At 44.2% G+C, this 18,906-nt stretch overlaps 1 protein-coding gene across 3 annotated transcripts in view; it reads left to right on the top strand.

Moving 5' to 3' along the window:
* Nucleotides 1–18,906, top strand: part of ADCY7 (adenylate cyclase 7) — a 119,055-nt gene that overhangs the window by 37,715 nt on the left and 62,434 nt on the right. Inside the window, exons 1-2 of one of the 3 annotated variants that reach the window (XM_073307660.1) lie at nucleotides 395–450; nucleotides 16,887–17,035. The exons of the other annotated variants lie outside the window; for them this stretch is intronic. The gene's annotated coding sequence lies outside the window, so the exon portion shown is untranslated. Of the gene's footprint in view, nucleotides 1–394; nucleotides 451–16,886; nucleotides 17,036–18,906 lie in introns of those variants that run through there. 3 annotated transcript variants of the gene reach the window in all.

Raw genomic sequence — 18,906 nt, 5'->3', positions numbered from 1 at the left:
TAATATCTTTTATTGGACCAACTTCTGTTGGTGAAAGAGATGAGCTTTTGAGTTTACACAGAGCTCTTCTTTAGGTCATCTACATAGTTTGGGATTTCTATAGATTTGGGATATTAATGGTTATATACAATTTGTTAATTTCTGTAGCTAGTAAAATATCCCTAAAGTTAACACTTAATTACTGTGTTGTCTTGTTCTTTTGCTATCTAATCCAATTCTCAAATCTCGTTGGACAAAGGAAAGGTTTGCTCTAATAAAGTAACAGACTAAATGTGCTGTTGAAGAATAAAGAGAAATCTGCTTTATATTAAAACTTGGCTAAACAAAGTTTGTGTTTTTTAACGTTACTGTTTAATATGGATTAGTCACTTCTATTTGTAATTTTTTGTCTTAGGTTCTGTAATTGCAGCAAAGTATTGGCCCATTCAATACTACGTAAATAACATTCGGGTAAGTGTGAAAACCAGCTGCTGTTACAGCACCAACGTGCAATGCTCCTTATGTAACTTGTTAAATGTTCTTCAGTCAAAGTGAAATTGGCCTGCAAACTGTTGCTAGGGAAATAGGTGCCTGTGGTTAGTGCTGAATGCAGAGTGGTTTGTGTGACTTGCAGATCAGAAAGTGGTTTAAAGTACACAGGCTGCATGTCGCTTTATTTCCTGAAACTCACCTCTCTTGATGAGCAGCAAGACACAGAATGCTAATGTTCCTTTGTCTCTTGAAAGCTGTTCTTCACAAACATACATAAAACCTTTTTTTTTGTTCTGTCCTGTAAACTAAAATATTTTGTATATTTCTCACACTTGCTACTTTTTTCTTTTCAGTGTCTTTATTTGCTGTTAAATACTTGTTGGGTCTGATCCTGCAAACACTTTTTTGCACATGAGCAACTTCCCCATTTGAACATAAAGTTGTTCACATGCATAAGTGTTTGCTAGAGCAGGGGAGCTAGTGAACGTTGCACTTTCAATTCATCATAAAAATTCAATGTACTGTAATGAGACTGGGTGGAATCTTGGCCCTACTATCACTGAGAGTTTTGCCACTTATTTTAATGGTACCAGGGTTTCACCCAATAATATCCTTTTCCTAGAGGTAATTTAATGTTACAAGTAGAGGTTGCTGCATTAGCTCCCTTAGGAAACTTTGAATGTCTCAACCTCGGGCTTGGTCTACACTACCAATGTATGTTACGTTGGTATAACTACGTTGCTCAGAGGTGTGGAAAATCCCCACCCCGAGTGATGTAGTTATACCGACCTAACCCCTGGTGTAGACAGCGCTCTGTCAACGGGAGTGCTGATGGGAGAACCTCTCCCGTTGGTGCAAATAGCGTCTTCACTAAGTGCTGCAGCAGCGCAGCTGCTCCAAGCTGGGGCGCTGTAAGCATAGACAAATCCTTAGACACCCAGCTCTTTTAGGATGTTTTGGAGAACCCACACTGAAGTGTTACATTGATTTGGAAAGATTTCTTGTTCCTGGAATGACCGAGCAATCTATCACTGAAGCTTTAACAAAATGCCTGAAATGTGGTCAGCCAAATAATGGCCACTTCACCTTGAATGGTCAGTTGAAATGTGTGTTAACTACTTATGCTAAACAATCTGTTCTACCTTGTATGTCACTGTGACACTCTGAGGGCATGGCTACCCTTGCAGATGTAGAGCGCTGTGAGTTAAACCCGCCTTTGGAGAGCGCAGTAGGGAAAGCGCCGCACTCTGTCCACGCTGACAGCTGCAAGCGCACTGGCGTGGCCACGTTTGTGGCACTTGAAGCAGCATTGGGAGCGGTGCATTATGGGCAGCTATCCCACAGAGCACCTCTTCCCATTCTGGCGCTGTGGCTTGTGGGAAGGGGGCGGGGGGCATTCTGGGTCCTGTCCTAATGCCCCGTGATGCATCGGCTTGCATCCCAGCAATCCCTGTGCTTCCGACCATATTTGGCGCCATCTTTCAACGATTTTTGTACTGTGCGCTCTGTCTTCCCTTTCAGTCTGCGGGAATGGATCTCGAACTGCTGAGGAGTATGCTGACAAGTCTTGCCAGCACGTCACGTTTGGCAGTCGAGTTATTCCTTATCCAAAGTGACAGTGAGGGCTCCGATGATGATATCGACTCAAGTAATGCATATGACATGAGATTGCTTGTGGCATTCATGGACATGCTCACCACCGTGGAACGCCGCTTTTGGGCTCAGGAAACCAGCACTGAGTGGAGGGATCACATTGTCATGCAAATCTGGGATGACGAGCAGTGGTTGCAGAACTTTCGGATGAGAAAAGCCACTTTCATGGGACTGTGTGAGGAGCTCACCCCCGCCCTGCTGCGCGAGGACACGAGATTGAGAGCTGCCCTGACTGTGGAGAAGCGGGTGGCTATTGCAATCTGGAAGTTGGCAACTCCAGACACCTACCGATCGGTCGCTAACCAGTTTGGAGTGGGGAAGTTGACTGCTGGAATCGTGTTGATGCAAGTTTGCGGGGCCATTAATCGCATCATGCTCAGAAGAACTGTGATTCCGGGTAACGTGCATGACATTGTGGATGGCTTTGCACAAGTGGGTTTCCCTAACTGCGGAAGGACGATAGATGGCATGCATATTCCAATTCTGGCACCAGCCCACCTAGCCTCCGAGTACATTAATCGGAAGGGGTATTTCTCTATGGTTCTCCAGGTGCTTGTGGATCACCATGGGGGTTTCATTGACATTAACGCAGGCTGGCCCGGAAAGGTGCATGACGCACGCATCTTTTGGAACACTGGCCTGTTCAGGAAGCTGCAAGCCGGGACTTTTTTCCCAGACCAGAAGATCGCCATAGGGGAAGTCGAAATGCCCATTGTGATCCTTGGAGACCCCGCTTACCCTTTAATGCCGTGGCTCATTAAACCCTACACAGGGAGCCTTGACCACAGCAAGGAATGGTTCAACAACAGGCTGAGCAAGTGCAGAATGACTGGAGTGTGCTTTTGGCCGTTTAAAGGGCCACTGGCGCTCTCTGTATGGGAAGCTTGACCTGGACGATGACAGCATCCCCACAGTTATATCCGCTTGCTCTACCCTCCATAGCATTTGTGAAGGGAAGGGTGAACGATTCACTCAGGCATGGAACTTGGAGGTTCAACACCTGGAGGCTGAATTAGAACAGCCAGAGAGCAGGGCTATTAGAGGGGCCTAGCGTGGGGCCACAAGGATTAGGGATGCCTTGAGGGAGCAATTTGAGGCTGAAAGCCACCAGTAATGTCTGGTGCCCTGCACAGGAGTGAAGTGCAGTGGTTCCAATGTTAGTAGGAATCTGTTTTTGCTACGCTGACTTGCAGTGCCTGTTTCTTTCCTGGGCTAAGGTATCTTTTACTTTATGCAATAATAAAGAATGTTTTCAAAGCCAAAAAATCCATTTATTGAAAAGGAAATTCATTTATTGAAAAGAAACACATCTGCTTGGGAAACAGAAAGGGCAAGGGGGTGGGGAACGGATTTGTGTATGTCCTGTTATCGTACTCAGCCTTCCTGTCTGGAGTGCTGTGCAATGAGTGCTGCACTTCAGGATGGCTACACTGCATGGTGATGGGGGTTGAGGACAGAGGGTAAGGTTCGTAGTTTTCAGAGCTGGGTGGTGAAGCTACAGGTGTTGGGTTCTTACTGCCACCAGCTGCCTCTGAATGTTGGAGAAAGTGGGTTGGAGGCAACATGGGGGCACAAGGGAAAGAGTTTTGGGACAAGGGCTGCAGGGTGGGGTCGGGGGCGGTAGTGCCTGGCTACAAGTGCCTGGATCGAGTCAGCTTGGCGCTCCATTATGCTTATCAGCTGATCCGTGCTTTGCTGGCAGAGCACCGTGCTTTTGTGTATCATGGGACTCGATATTATGAGTTACTGGAAACATGGGGGAGCCACAATAGTTGTTAGAGAGACAAGGGGGGGTTGAAGTAATATCTTTTATTGGGCCAACTTCTGTGGGTGGGAGACAGAAACTTTTTGAGTTTACACAGGTGTAAACTTGAAAGCTTCTCTCCCACCCACAGAAATTGGTCCAGTAAAAGTTTTACCTCATCCGCCTTGTCGCTCTAATATCTTGGAAACCAAACAGCTGCAACAACACTGCATACAACAATAGTTACCATTCAGATGCATATTCAAAGTGTCTGAATAGCTAACCGAAGTCTGAGAGCCAAGGATCTAGTCTATGGGTATAATTAGCATTTGAGTTCTTTGGCTGCATAGATGGAATTGGCTTTTACACACTATCAAGTAGCTTAGCAGCACAGTATTTTGAGATTTAGAATAAATCCCTATGGGAAAAAGCCAGAAGTGGGGAATGGTGAGAGTTAGTGTTTGGTAGAAGGGTCTGTCTAACTTGTTCGGTGTTAAGTGTAAAATTGCAGGGACGATGTTTGGCAGCATTGCCTTCACTGATCCTACTAAACTGTAGCCGGAGGGGCCACGGGGACCACAACCCAAAAGGGGAAACGGAAATGTCGGTGTCCTATGTGGTGCATGTGTTCCAGTGCTACGTGGAGTTTAGGGTGACACGCTGCTCTGGAACTGGGGACTGACAACTTCTCGGTGAGGATCTCTCCACCTTAATCTTGGCCTTGCCTGAGCATGTTGCTGTCTCTCTCCTATTGAAGAAGAAACTGGGGCTCCATCTTCAGTTTCACTAGCTCTCTTTGTAAATATACCTGCCAGTTCTAGGCACGTTCTTTGTTGCCTCTTCAGTTGTGCTTGCCCAGCTGGCATAGGAGTTTGTAGCTGCAGTGGGGCAAAGCAAATTGTATATTAAATCCAGATCTCGTAGTGACTGGCCCAACCCAATGGATACATTGAGGGCTCCAGAGATTCTTGAGCTGCCTGGATGTTTAAATAAATCTAAAAGATGTAAGGACACCTCATCATTTTGCATACAGTATCTATGCAAGGAGAGGTGGCCATATACTGGGTTTACTACACAGTTGCAGGAAGAAGGAGCAAGGAGAGGCAGAAGGTAGTTTTGTTATGGCCACTGAGCCTAAAACAACAGTGCCATTAAAAGAATGATGCCAAAGAGAGAGTGTATTCAGTTATTGTGGAATTGGGATGGGTGCAGGGCAAGTTATAACACTCGGTGTCTCGTTGAAACAATGTCATTTAAAATGAAGAAAAGCTAGAATTAGAAAAGAAGAGAGCGGGCGCATGGATTACGTTGTGGTGGATGTGTGAATACCCACCCTTAGCAATTATATGTACTTTTAATGTCTCTTTGTTGCTAATTCTAGCATTTCTCACTTTAACTGGCACTTATGTACACCTCTGCATTAAACTAACGCTAGTGATGTGCCGCCATGTAAAAATAGCGATATGACCAGAAAATAAGTCATATACAAAGCTAGTGCTTGGCTACAGTGAGATACCACTGTTTGTTTCCTTCTTTCTTTAAGTATAGGAAATGTAGTCTCTCAGATACCCCTCCTGGTAACTGTTGGTAAATACTTTTGAAGACTTACACGCTATATTTCTACTACCTTCAGAGTAACTAAACTTGGGAATCTAATCCTTCAGCGAGAATAGTGTTGTTGCCAGAAAGACTAAGTGTTGTCAATAGAAAGTTCTTCCAGTTCCCAAATTAACATTAGTTTGTAAAGTGAGGAAGTATTTTGAAATAACACTAAAGTTAACGTTTTACTGTAAATTCACAGTTATTAAGTTTTCCTGAGAAAATAGGAACTGCACAGAGCTTTGTGTCCTGTTGCACCTATTGTGGGGAAAATAGCCCTCCAAAATCACATGTTGTAAAATTTTAAAATTGATCATGCTGGTTTGTCTGTTGTGTTATGCTGTGAAATCCTGTCTAACTGCAAAACTTCTGCTCCTTAGCAGAATGGCTCATGCAGGAAAGCGCGCTCTTGTGCCACTCGATTTTTCACCTCAGAAGAGAGAGAAATACTTGCTTAAGCGGAGGTTGTAGTTTTACTTTTACTTTAGTTTTGACTATAGAGTACAGATGTTGTGGTGTAACATATATTGCATGGTTGTGCTTTGACAAAGGAGCTTGAGGGCGGAAAAATTAAAATGTCCCTCTAAATAAATGCTACTCCATTACAAAGCATGTTAAAACCACACTTGAAAAACATTTACTTCATTTTTTGGCCTTTGTAACAGTTCACCTCAGAGGTGAATGTGTTCCATACTGATGGAAGGATTCTTTTCGTATATTGGAGTATCATTTTCTTTCTTGTTTTAGGACTGTATAAACAGTGAGCAGGCTTTTTCTATCTGGAATTGGAAGGTATTTAATACCTTGATGATACAAAATATGTATCTGAGGGCTTCCTTATGCTAGGAAGCTTTTGAGTCCCTGCCTGCAAAAGCTTACAATCTGATTTGAGATAAGATGCAACTAGGGCCAATTGAGGAGGTGGGGGTGGTGGTGGTGGAGAGGAGGGGCGGCAAGAGGGCCATTTGGCCTGGGCCTCAAGCTCAAAGGGGGCTTCAAATTTAGACACTCGTTAATTTTTTGGTATTTGATAAGCTTCGCAACTTGTTTTTATGCGCATCCCTATTGGACCAGAAAAGCATTTGTTAAACAAAAAAATATTCAAATTATGTCTCACTCTTTTTTTGGTGCCTTATTTTATTTTCATGTGTCGTCATTTTTTATTTTTATTATGGCTAGGGGCCTCAAAAGCTGGAAGAGGCTCTGGCCTCTCTGGACCGCTGAGAGGGCCTGGAAGTAGGATGCTGCTGATGTGCTTATGGTTATTCACTACACAATGTGGTGGCTTCAGATAATTCAAAACTACTTTTAAAGATGAGAAGTAATCCCAGTCAGTCTCCTTTCTCAGCAAAGTGGCACTTCCTTGCAGACACAGTAAAACCATGTTATATTGATTTACCATGATGTCTCTCTTTTGGGGATGTCTTCACTGCAGCAGGGAGCAAGCCTCCCAGCCCCGGTAAACAGAATAGCGCCCGTGGGGCTGGAGCTAGCATGTTAAAAATAGCAATGTGGCTGTTCCGGTTGGGGCTGGAGCTTGGGCTCTCAAGCTATGGGGTTGGATGGACTTGACAGCCTGATCTTCCGCTCAAGCCTGAATGTCCACACTGCTATTTTTAGTGCACTAGCTTGAGTCCTGCTAATGCGAATCTGTCTACCTGCCCTGGGAGACTTGCTCTCCGCTTCAGTGCAGGACATACCCTTTATGGTTTATGGGAGTTGTTGATTCATCTCACGGCTGACTCACGATTCGTGCTACATAAAAACATTCAAAAATCAAATTGTGGGGTCAGGTCTCCACAAATAGGAAAACCATGGAATTTAAAAAATAAATACATTTTGGGTTCTTTTTATTTATCTACTTGTTTTTGAAACTTTAGGGTGCACGTGGTCATGATTTTCTTTGCAACCATGAAATTCACCTTATTTTTCATTTGAAAAAAAGGTGGTCATGCATTCACATTAGTCCGGGAGCTGAGGCTTTCTGAAAAACACCAAATATCATGATACTTGTGATTAAAGAGTGAGAATTGGCAACAGTTTTTCAGTACAAGAGGCCAGGATCTGGACAACCCAGAAATTGGCTCTCTTGGGTAAAAAATAGCTCATGTAGACATTGCAGCAGCAAATGACTGTCCCTTTTCTGTTGTCTACTGTATTGACTCTTGGCTCTGGCTGATTTCCATTCGTGAAACTGCCAGCATAACTTGTCTCATCAGGTTCCTCTAGCTCAGCGGCTGGTGAAAGAGGGTGCTTTGCTGTAGTACAGATACGGTGATAGCGTAGCCTAAACAGACATTTAAATGGAAAGAACAGTTTTTGCCGTTGGCAGTAGGCTTGAATGCTGTTGCTATTGCATTATGGCTTATTGTTCAGCTTCGTTCTGTTTTGCTCGTTAAATTTAATTTATTGTGCCTGAAAAATGACTTTTAAAAATGCTTGGTTCTGCTGTAGCAGTTGGTGCAGCTACAGAGATGAGATACGTTGCTGTTTTACACCCTGGAGTAGTGGCCAGATTAGGCCACTTTACTCCTGAATGAAAGGGTCCATGTGGCAGGGAGGTGGTGCATTGACTTCACATCTTTAGTTGATTCACCTTAACTTTCCTGAGCGTCCCCATGTTAACATGCCCTTTGTATTGCAGCCTCAGTGATCAAACGCCTGCTTTTCAATGTCTGTATCACCTCCCCTTCCCCTGAGTCTCCTTCCTTTCAGTGTGCCTTCTCCCTTCATTTTGCTTTCCAATTATCTTATCCCAGGGGTGAAAGTAACTTAAAGGACTTACCGGTATTCCAGAGTCCTGAGCAGGGGGCGTGGCCTTTAAAAACCCTGGCCCTTTAAATCAAGATTTAAAGGCCCCAGGGCTCCAGCTGCGGCTGGGAGCCCTGGGACCTTTAAATCACACCCAGAGCTACCAGCTGCAGAGGCAGCTCGGGGCTCAGGGGCGATTTAAAGGGCCCCGGGCTCTGGCCGCCGCTACCACAGCGGAGCTCCGGGCCCTTTACATTATCGCTGGAGCCCTGCCGCCGCTACCCCGGGGCTCCAGCAGCGGGGCTCGGGTGGTGCTTTAAAGGACTCAGGGGCTCTTGCCCCTGCGGGGAGTCCCAGGGGTTCGGGGGGTGCTTTAAAGGGTGCAGGGCTCCCTGCAGCGGCCGGAGCCCCTGGCCCTTTAAATCAGCACTGGAACCCTGCTACCGCTACCCTGGGGCTCCAGCAGCGGGGCTCAGGGGGTGCTTTCAAGGGCCTGGGGGCTCTGGCTGCTGTGGGGAGCCCCAGGGGTTCGGGGGGTGCTTTAAAGGGCGCAGGGCTTCTCGTAGTGGCCAGAGCCCCTGGCCCTTTAAATCAGCGCTGGAGCCCTGCTGCCGCTACCCTGGGGCTCCAGCAGCAGGGCTCGGGGGGTGCGTTAAAGGGCCCAGGGCTCCGGCCGCTGCGTGGAGCCCGGGGCCCTTTAAAGCACCAGCCTGGGGAAGCCGGTCCGCTCCGGCCCGGCGTACTGGCTCTTACCGGCACGCTGTACGGGACCATACCAGCTTCTTTTCACCTCTGTCTTATCCCCTCCTAACTAAAGCCACCTTTTAAAAAAGAAACTTGGCACTAACACGATGTTTGCTTCCATTCCATTGTTCGCTGGGCCTGTGTGTTCTACCTCTGCTCTCTGTCTGTCTTGTCTGTTTTCGCTTGTAAGTTATTCAGGGCAGGGACTATCAACTACTCTGTGTTTGTATCGTATCTAGCACAATGGGGCCCCATTTTTGGTTGGTCCTTAGGCCAATGCTACGGTATTTCTCCTCTAATAAACTTGGTCGTTAATAATAATGAAAGTCCACCTGCGGAAATTTGGGGACAGATGTTGAGGTGCCAAGCAACTGCCCTCCGAAGTCATTGTGAGTTGTGGGTGGTCAGTTGTGGACTATATTGCTATTTATTTTGATAGTCTGGAGGTATTGTAGACAGAGAGAGGAGGTTTTGCATTGGAGCACTTCCCTGTTCTCTTGCTCTTTTCAATCAGGCCAACAATAAATGATCTCTAATTTGCCTCAGGATAAGATTTATCTTCTCACTCCCCTGTATGTACGCCTATTCCTCTCCCACATTACAACCACACTTCACTGACTAAATACCCAGTAAATACCTAGTCCCACCTGAAGCTGCAGTGGTTCTCCAAAAATAGCTGAAATGTAATGAGAGAGTTGTGTGTGGTATGCGCTGCACTCTGGCTCATGGAGACTTTTAACTTCTCAGCCATGCTCTCATCCTCTCGTCACAGGAGGAAGAGTCAGGTTATTTCCAGTTTGTCCGGGTCTCTTATGGTAGAACGGTGGTCCCCAAACCTTTTCTCATGTCCCCCTGACTCCTGTCCGCTCCCCCTTCTTGCCCCCAGAAGCCAGGGCCAGTAGTAGGGTTGCCAACCCTCCAGGATTGTCCTGGAGTCTCCAGGAATTAAAGAGTAATCTTTAATTAAAGATTATGTAATGTGATGAAACCTCCAGGAATACAGCCAACTCAAATTGGCAAACCTAGCCAGGACTGGGGGCCATGGCTCTGGGAGGGGGGAATGTGGACAAGAGTAAGGGGGCTGAGGCATGGGCCGTAGCTGGGGGTGGGGTCCCAGGTGTGGAGCCGGCAGCCAGGACCCAGGCCAGTAGTGGAGCTGGGTGGCGTTCCCTCCCTGCCCCCCCACAACCTTCCTCCATGCCCCCCTAGGGGGGTGCGCCCCACAGATTGGGGACCTCTGAGGTAGAATGTTGTGCTTCCTGTTTTCATTACTGAGAGAGGGAATCCTAAAGCCTGCTTAGAAATCAGGATGGGGTTGGGATTTACTGGAGCAGTATCACATGAGAGAGAAAGAGAGAGAGATTTATTCCAGATGCATTTTGGGACATTGTATTACATTAGTCTTAATAATTTTCTGGTTTGCTGTACCCCTAACACTCAGGCTGTGTGTACACAGCTGTGCCTCTAAAGCCTTGCCACTGTAAGGCACGCAGTATAGCTGCTCTTTGTCAGCCGGAGAGAGCTGCTGCTGGCAAAATAAAACCACCCCCGATGTGGGGAGGTACCTTTGTCGGCGGGAGAGCGTCTCCCGCCGACGTAGCGCTGTTCACACCAGTGCTTTTCATTAGTAAAACTTTTGTTGGTCAGGGGAGTGTGTTTTCACACCCTTGAGCGACAAAAGTTTTACTGACGAAAGTGCAGTGTAGACATAGCCTAAGGCTTGGTCTATGCTAGCAACTTATGTCAGTATAACTACGTCATCCGGAGCAATGCAGTTATTTGGACCTAACTCCCAGTGTAGAGAATGCTACGTTGACAGGAGGGCTTCTCCCCCAACCTAGCAACTGCCTTCGGGGAGGTGGAGTGCCTACGCGGATGGCAGAAGCCCCTCTGTCGGCATAGGTAGCATCTTCACTGAAGTGCAGTTGTACCTTCTAAATATAGACAAACCCTAAGTGTACAGTGTGCAAAACCACCATTTTTTTGTCTTGTTGAATATTCCTGTCCCAAAGTAATTTTTACTAATTAATGTTTCTAATTTAGGGGGAAATTATGTCAGTTCTCTCCTAATAAATGCAGTTTTTCATATCAGGGATTATCAGGTGGTAGGTGGTTTTGTTTTTTTTTTTAAACCAAGAATTTTCTAATTGAATCTTGGCGCCACAGCGCACATTTCTCTCCCTCCCCCCCCCCAACCCTGCGGAAGTAAGAGATTTTTTTCTCACATCTTTCCACTTCAGTGAGTTCTGTATTTCAGAGTAATGAAGGGAGTAATTGTTTTTTTTATTAGACTGGTTGATCACCAATATAAGGCTGATTTACTATAATTGGCCAAAGTGGCATTAAAACCAGCAAGCAAACTTGTGAAGAGAGTCTCTGACAGCAGTAACTATTAACTTTTATAGGCAGTGATTGAGGGCACAGTGTTCGACTTGCGTCTTTGGGCCCAAGCATTCTGAAATATTGGACCAATGGGAGAGTAAGCAGGAAGGGGCTTTGCGAGTTGACCTCAGTTTCTGACAGCGTCTCATCTTCATTACCTGAAAAGAATGGAACTGAGGTGGATATTTCCCCAACATCCTCTGTTGTGTGAACTGATGCAAAAACTCGTTTGCCTTCTCTGTGATATCCTTATCTTCCTTAATTGCTCTCTTTACTCCCAGCTAGTCAAACAAATCCAGCAATTCTCTCTCAGGCATTCTGCTTGGAATAAATTAAACTATGACTAGATTTGGAAAAATCTATACAATGAAAAGTTGGCTAACTATTCAGGACACTGTGTTTGAAGAAGAGAATTTTAAATAGGTCACTGAAAGCTTAAAAGAATAAATGGGATATTGATTTGTACAGTGGTAAGATCAGTTTCAAACTGGCTGTGGACAGAAAAATCTATCCATAAGGCATGATGGGAAGTCTGGTAATCATGAAATAATCTCACCCCTTGGGCTTTGAAAGACAAAAAGCACAGCTGAATTTTCCCTTTGGTATGAAGTTTCATGGCAGCCTACAGTTTGCTTCTTATCAAAATCAGTATTATGAAACGGGTATTTTTCTGCTGGGATAAAAATTGAAGTTAATTGTAAGGCTGAACAGACTTTATCATTTGAATTGTGAAGTTTATGCCCAACAGCTTGCTTTAGATTACATGGATTCTTCCAGTAATCCATTCCAGTTCGGTTTGTAAACTATTTGTAGATTACAGGTTTTCTTGGCAGTTTCCTGACCCACCCTCTAACTAGTATTCCGTCCTGCTTACACTTTAGAAATGTTCTCATGACTGTTTGTTTGGTTCACCTCCCACCCAAGCACATCACCAGCTTTGTCTGTAATGAAGCTGTGCCATGGTTCCCCTCTATATTTCTTAAGAAGCTTTCCAACATGGTAGTAATGAGGGAATTGCGACTGAGGCCCTTGGTGGCAGATTCCTGTTGAAATTGAGATTGAATTCTGCTTTCCTTAACTAAAATGTCCCCATTTTTCTTCTCTCATTGGAAAACATTTGCCACATAAAGGCACTGTTTCTCCCCCCTTCCTGTCCCCCTCCCCCCCCGCCGCCTCCACTGCTGACCCTAAGCAGATGATCAAGTTTAGGTCCAGTACAGGCGCATAGTCCCTTCTCCTCCCCTTCCCCTTTGTGGGTGTGAGGAGGGGAACACTAGAACACACAAACTTGGATTTGTGATGTCCTGGAAAATCCTTGTGAGGCATTGGATGTAACGTTTCCCAGGATCACTGTGTAAAAACTGAGTCAGAGCAGTGGGTCTTATTAGCTTGGTTTACACTAGCAACTTACGTTGGTATAACTACGTTGCTCAGGGGTGAAAAGTCCATTGACTTCAATATTGTGGTTGCTTCCTAGAAATCTCTTCCCTTTCCCCTGTCTGATAATAATTTCTATCTACTTCCACCGAGGAACCCCCATACTCTATTTTTGTCCCTTATTCATAATTATCAGTTTACTTAAAGCCTATGATGATAAATACAAAAATCAGGAAGTGTTTTTTAAGTAAAGATCATATGCAATAGAGAAACTGACCATTTTTGGGTTAATGACCATAATATATATTTATGTAACTACTGTCATCTGGAATGATCAGAACGTTTTGTATAAACTACTGTACGTAAGAATACAAAAAAATCATTTCACTCATTATCACTCTGGTATGTAAAACAGTAGATGTTAATAGCACCTAACACGGTAAGGAAGAGAATAAAAAGAAATATCTTTTATCTATTTGAGTACTACAAACTCATGAACGCTTTAGATTTGCTGTGTAAATGCTTACAAAAACTGCATAGGACAGAGTACAGTCTTTTTTTTCTTAGCTATTTTTAATTTTATTTCTACAAGCCTGTAGTCATCTGCTTCTGCTAGTTGCTAACGGAGCAATTTTCAATTAACACTATATATAATTTGAATACTTCCGATTTTAAGAGGTATATGGTGACAAGGGTCTCGAGTTAAACAATTTTTTAGAATTACAACTGTGAATATCCACAAAAGCAAGTTATATTACATGTGAATGTTTACTTGTAACGCGTTTAGTAGTCTCACAGTTGTGGTTCTTAAAATTTAAACACATATCCTAAGAATCTTGAAAATGTCCCATGATGTTTCATCCTGTCCTTTAGTTCACAGGCAATGGTGGTCTCAACTACACTTGTTTTGTCTACACTTCTGCCTACTTGTGAAATATTAAGTTTAATTATAAGACATACAAATATTTTGTAGTACTTGGACTTTTGAAAGGTATTTGTTTTAAAAGGTGGTATGAGGAGATGAATATGCTCTTAATGTGTAGGAAAATAGAAATAAATACTGAGTTTCCTAGGTTTCAGAGTGGTAGCTGTGTTAGTCTGTATCAGCAAAAACAACGAGGAGTCCTTGTGGCACTTCAGAGACTAACAAATTTATTTGGGCATAAGCTTTCGTGGGCTAAAACCCCCACCTGATGAAGTATGTGCCCACGAAAGCTTATGCCCAAATAAATTTGTTAGTCTCTAAAGTGCCACAAGGACTCCTCATTGTTTTTGAGTTCCCTAGGAATGCCTTCTTTAATGAGTAATTAGGTTTGCTTCATATGTGATTGTGAAGTGTCACGTAGGTAGCCATTCTGAAGGAATGAAGCAGGTTAACTTTTTTTAACAAAGCTTCTTGTCTGCACTACTGATAGCAGGTAGCCACTAAATACAAAATAGGTATTCCTCACTACGCAATTTCGGATATGATTACTTAGGGTTGAGGTAACTGCAGGATGGGGTGCAAATGATAACTCTAAAAGGAGGAGCACATCCTGTTGTGAAGTCTTTTTAACACAATTGTTGCTTTCTGTGATGAGCTGCTACTAAAACAAATTCTGTATTGCAAAAATAAATGTTCATAAACTGATTCAGTTGTGGGTTTTAATAGCTTGTAGATGGTTACTTTTTCCTGAGGTTCACAGTTCATGTATTGATGTTCCTTTTCAATTAATTTTATTACTGCCTGTATGGGTTCCTGGATTTCTTTTGCTTTAACATCTGCTTGTGAGTAATTATAGTAGATAATCTTTATTATGGAAATAAATAGAAATTACTAAAGACGTTTCAGAAACACTGTAGTCATTACATTTGGACAAAACAAAAGAAAGGAGGAATGGAAATTTAAAACCATACTGTCTACCTTTTGAAACTATGGCAGCTAAAAATGGACAAACTGGTTCTGCTTTCTTTTGTGTTGTAGCTATTGAAAAAAATAGGTCAGCAAATCCTGCTTTACTTTGGTTCTTGTTTTCCTCTTTCAAAGATGAGATTTCACAGATTAGCTTTTAGAACACAAACAGAATAGTTTTGGGTGAGTGGGAACAAATTCTCAGCGGGTAAAGGCCCAGGCCCAGATGAAACAATGTGTGCACAGAAGTACATGTGTGATTACCCAGGCAGTTACTGTGAGTATGCACACAAACCATTCAGTGACTTCAAAACAAAGAACCAAACTGAAGCCTTTTCAGGCTCCCATTCTGAAGAGAGTTAGTTTGGCCAGTACCTGTCCTGTGTGTATAGCTCAGGTAGGGAGCTCTTAGCCCTCCCGTTGTCTGCAGAGAACTGCCTCAGGGAGGGAGAGAAGAAATACCACCTCATGCCCAGCTCCTCTCAGAAGGGGCGGATGGGATTCTTGACCCACCTGCACGTTGTGCTTCATCGCCAGGGGAGCAGAGGTAATGTGGTGGTGCCCCTGACCACCAGGTCTCTTCACTATCCTTTATTATGGAGTTGGAGGTAGCACCTGGAAAATGCCACATGCTCTACAGGCACAAGGAAGGAAGTCAGAGTCCCTGTCCCTAAGAGCATTCTGCTCTTGCCTGATCTTACTCTGATTTTCCACCCCACCAACCCTTGCTCTCTATCTTGCCTTGCCCTGCATGTTTTGTTTTGGGAGAAGCTTGTGAGGATCCTCATTGCTGCCACAATCCAAGAGTAGGCTCTTCTGGGGTAGGCAGCCACCCATCTCCTGGTGTGACAGCACCTTAAATACTCCTTCCATTCCTGCTGTTCCTTTTTGGGCACTATGTGAAGGCAGAGATTCTGGAGTTTTCCCTTAGCACAGTGCCGTGTGGAGTGTATATGTATATAGTGCTTAAAGTGACAGTGCAGGGAGACTGGGAAGAAGGTTTTCAATGGGCCTTCTGTTGCTGGATTTGGGGGGAAGGGTGTGTGTGTGGGGGAATGGTGGGCCTCCCACTCACTCCCAAACAAGATGTGAGTGAGAAGTGGGTAGCTTGCCTGCCCCCAGAAGATAATGGAGGCTGCTGAGAGTAGACCACCAGCCACTGCTTTTGACCTCAGATATGTCTGATAAGGTGGGGAGCCCAAGCCCTTTTGGGGTCTGGAAGGCATCTAGGGAGCAGAAAAGGATGAAGGGGAAATTGGTGGATGGACATCCTCACCTGTCCCCTTGTGGAAATAGCTAGGGGACTTGGATGGAGCCTATTCAATTATTGTTTTAGAATACTGGCTTGCACAAAATGTGAACTCATCTTTGTTAGTTTCAAAACAATATCATGAGAGGCTGCTTGAGAAACCTCAAATCCCAGGGAGTTCACCCTTGACGTTGTGTGAGGGAGGTAATAATTCCAGGGTCAAAGGAAACTAGAGATAGCTCAGGATGGCTGACCAGACACACAAATTGATATTTTAAGGCACTGAATATAATCCTAATCTCATTGATTTCAGTAAGGCCAGGATTACATCCACTTTGTATAGACTGCTTCATTTATGCCGGCCATATTATATACACGCAAGGCAGTGCATTTCATAGTTGGAGGTGGCTGAACCCACCCCCCATCCCCCCAAACGTTTTCTTGCTAGAAATGAATAAGGGGGCAGAGAGGGTCAAGAGCCACATGAGTCCTTTCAAGGTTAGTCACGCTAGCTGGGAAGAATGTTTGGTGTGCAAAATTTGGTGCAACAAATTGATCAGCTCAGCACACATCTGAATCTATCTGAAACGCTGTATGGATCCACTTAATGAAATATTAGACTGTCTTGGAAAATAAGGCTTCAGGGGGGAAGAAGCACTCTGTTCAGTAGCTCAGCAATATTATGAGAGGTGGCTGCTACCTGCAATATAAGTATCGTTCAGTAATAAATTGTTAGCTAAAAGAAAAGGAGTACTTGTGGCACCTTAGAGACTAACCAATTTATTTGAGCATAAGCTTTCGTGAGCTACAGCTCACTTCATCGGATGCATGAATACAGTATGCATCCGATGAAGTGAGCTGTAGCTCACAAAAGCTTATGCTCAAATAAATTGGTTAGTCTCTAAGATGCCACAAGTACTCCTTTTCTTTTTGCGAATACAGACTAACACGGCTGTTACTCTGAAAATTGTTAGCTGTTAGTTGGTTATATACTGAGCATTTTGTTCACTTTTGATTTTCACCAGGCTGAAGAGAGACAAGGGGTAAGAATTCTTGCTGCTTTGGAGGAACATCAGTTAAACTCCTGAATCATGTTATCACACCATAAATTGATTCTGCTCTTGTCTCAGCCAAACTTTCTGCTTTTGCATTGATAAACGAATTGATCTGCATGGTAAGTGTTCCATACCAATTTTCCCTGTGAAGTGGCTCACATTTTCCTATATTTCTTGCAGCTCATTTAAGATGAGTAAAGAGGCCTCTTTTCATTTCAGAAAATGACTTGCTGAGTATTGTCCTCAATTTCACGTTTCTGTTGGTCTGTCCATAACTTTTGCTACCCATGCTCTGCAGTGTAGTCAGTCTATTCTGTGACTGGTGAGTCCAGGCCCAGGCTTAAGAAAAATTTTGTGGTGACATGAAGCACTATAGATGGTTTTAATAAGTCTGAGAACAAATGGGATTGAATCTGTACCCAGCAGCCTGATTATAGTTTTACCTTTCCATTTGTTGCAACAGACCCCTCCGTCTTTGTAACGTGGAGACGCTACAGAGTTTCAGTGTTGGCTATTCTGACTTTGCCTACGCTAGAAGTGTTACAGTGGCGCAGCTATAGTGCATCTGGTGAAGACGCTCTATGCTGATGAGAGAGCGGGATAATTACTCCACCTGTCCAAGTGATGTTGGTGGGAAAGCGTCTCCCACCGATGTAGCGCTGGTGTGGACAGTTCTTAGGTCGCTGCCACTTGCCTTGCTCATGGAGGTGGCTTTTCCCACCCTGAATGACATAAGTTAGATCAACGTGATAGTGTAGACCTGCCCTGTGAGTGAAAATGTAGGCCAGTCAGGGATAATCAAACCTCCATACTGAGTGAGATACAAAGATTGCAGATTACCGAGACTGATGTTTTAAAATATGAAAAGAGACTAAAAGAATTTCCTTTTAAGAACTTAGGTGAGCATCCTACAAATGGAACCTTAAAAAAATCAGGAGAACTACACACACACACAAGGTCCCTCCTGCATGTGTTTACTGTGGCTCTATTTAGTGTGCTTGTTGCTGTGTCAATCCCAGGATATTAGAGAGCCAAGGTGGGTGAGGTGACCTCTTTTATTGGACACACTTCTGTTGGTGAGAGAGACGAGCTTTTGAGCCGCACAGAACCCTGAGACTATGTGCTGCCTACTTACGCTAAACAATCGTTGTATTTTGCATGCTGGCTGTGACTCCCGGAGTACCTTTCCCAGACTCAAAGAAGAGTTCTGTATGGCTCGAAAACTTGTCTCTCTCACCATCAGAAGTTGGTCTAATAAAAGATATAACCTCATCTCCCTTGACTCTCTAGTATGGCTCTAGTTGAAGCAAACTGGTTTCCATTAAAAATTTAGTCTGATGCTACTTGTATTGGTTCCCATTGTAGACTCGGAGCCGCCAATGTGATGTGGCCGTGAAAAAAGCGAATACGGTCTTGGGATTCATCAGGCGAGGTATTTCCAGTAGAGCTAAGGAGGTGTTAGTACCGTTGTACAAGGCACCGGGGAGACCTCATCTGGAATACTGTGTGCAATTCTGGTCTCCCATGTTTAAGAAGGATGAATTCAAACTAGAACAGGTACAGAGAAGGGCTACTAGGATGATCTGAGGAATGGAATACCTGTCTTATGAAAGGAGACTCAAAGAGCTTGGCTTGTTTAGCCTAACCAAAAGAAGGCTGAGGGGAGATATGATTGCTCTCTATGAATATACCAGAGGGATAAATACCAGGGAGGGAGGGGAATTATTTACGCTCAGTACCAATGTAGACACAAGAACAAATGGATATAAACTGGCCACCAGGAAGTTTAGACTTGAAATTAGAGGAAGGTTTCTAAACATCACAGGAGTGAAGTTCTGGAACAGCCTTCCAAGGGGAACAGTGGGGGCAAAAGACATATCTGGCTTCAAGACTAAGCTTGATAAATTTATGGAGGGGTGGTATGATGGGATAGCCTAATTTTGGCAATTAATTGATCTTTGACTATTAGTGGTAAATAGGCCCAATGGCC

The sequence above is a fragment of the Lepidochelys kempii genome, chromosome 12 (genome assembly GCF_965140265.1).
Source record: "Lepidochelys kempii isolate rLepKem1 chromosome 12, rLepKem1.hap2, whole genome shotgun sequence".
Classification (NCBI taxonomy): Eukaryota; Metazoa; Chordata; order Testudines; family Cheloniidae; genus Lepidochelys; species Lepidochelys kempii.
This window is presented reverse-complemented; position numbering and strand designations above follow the sequence as displayed.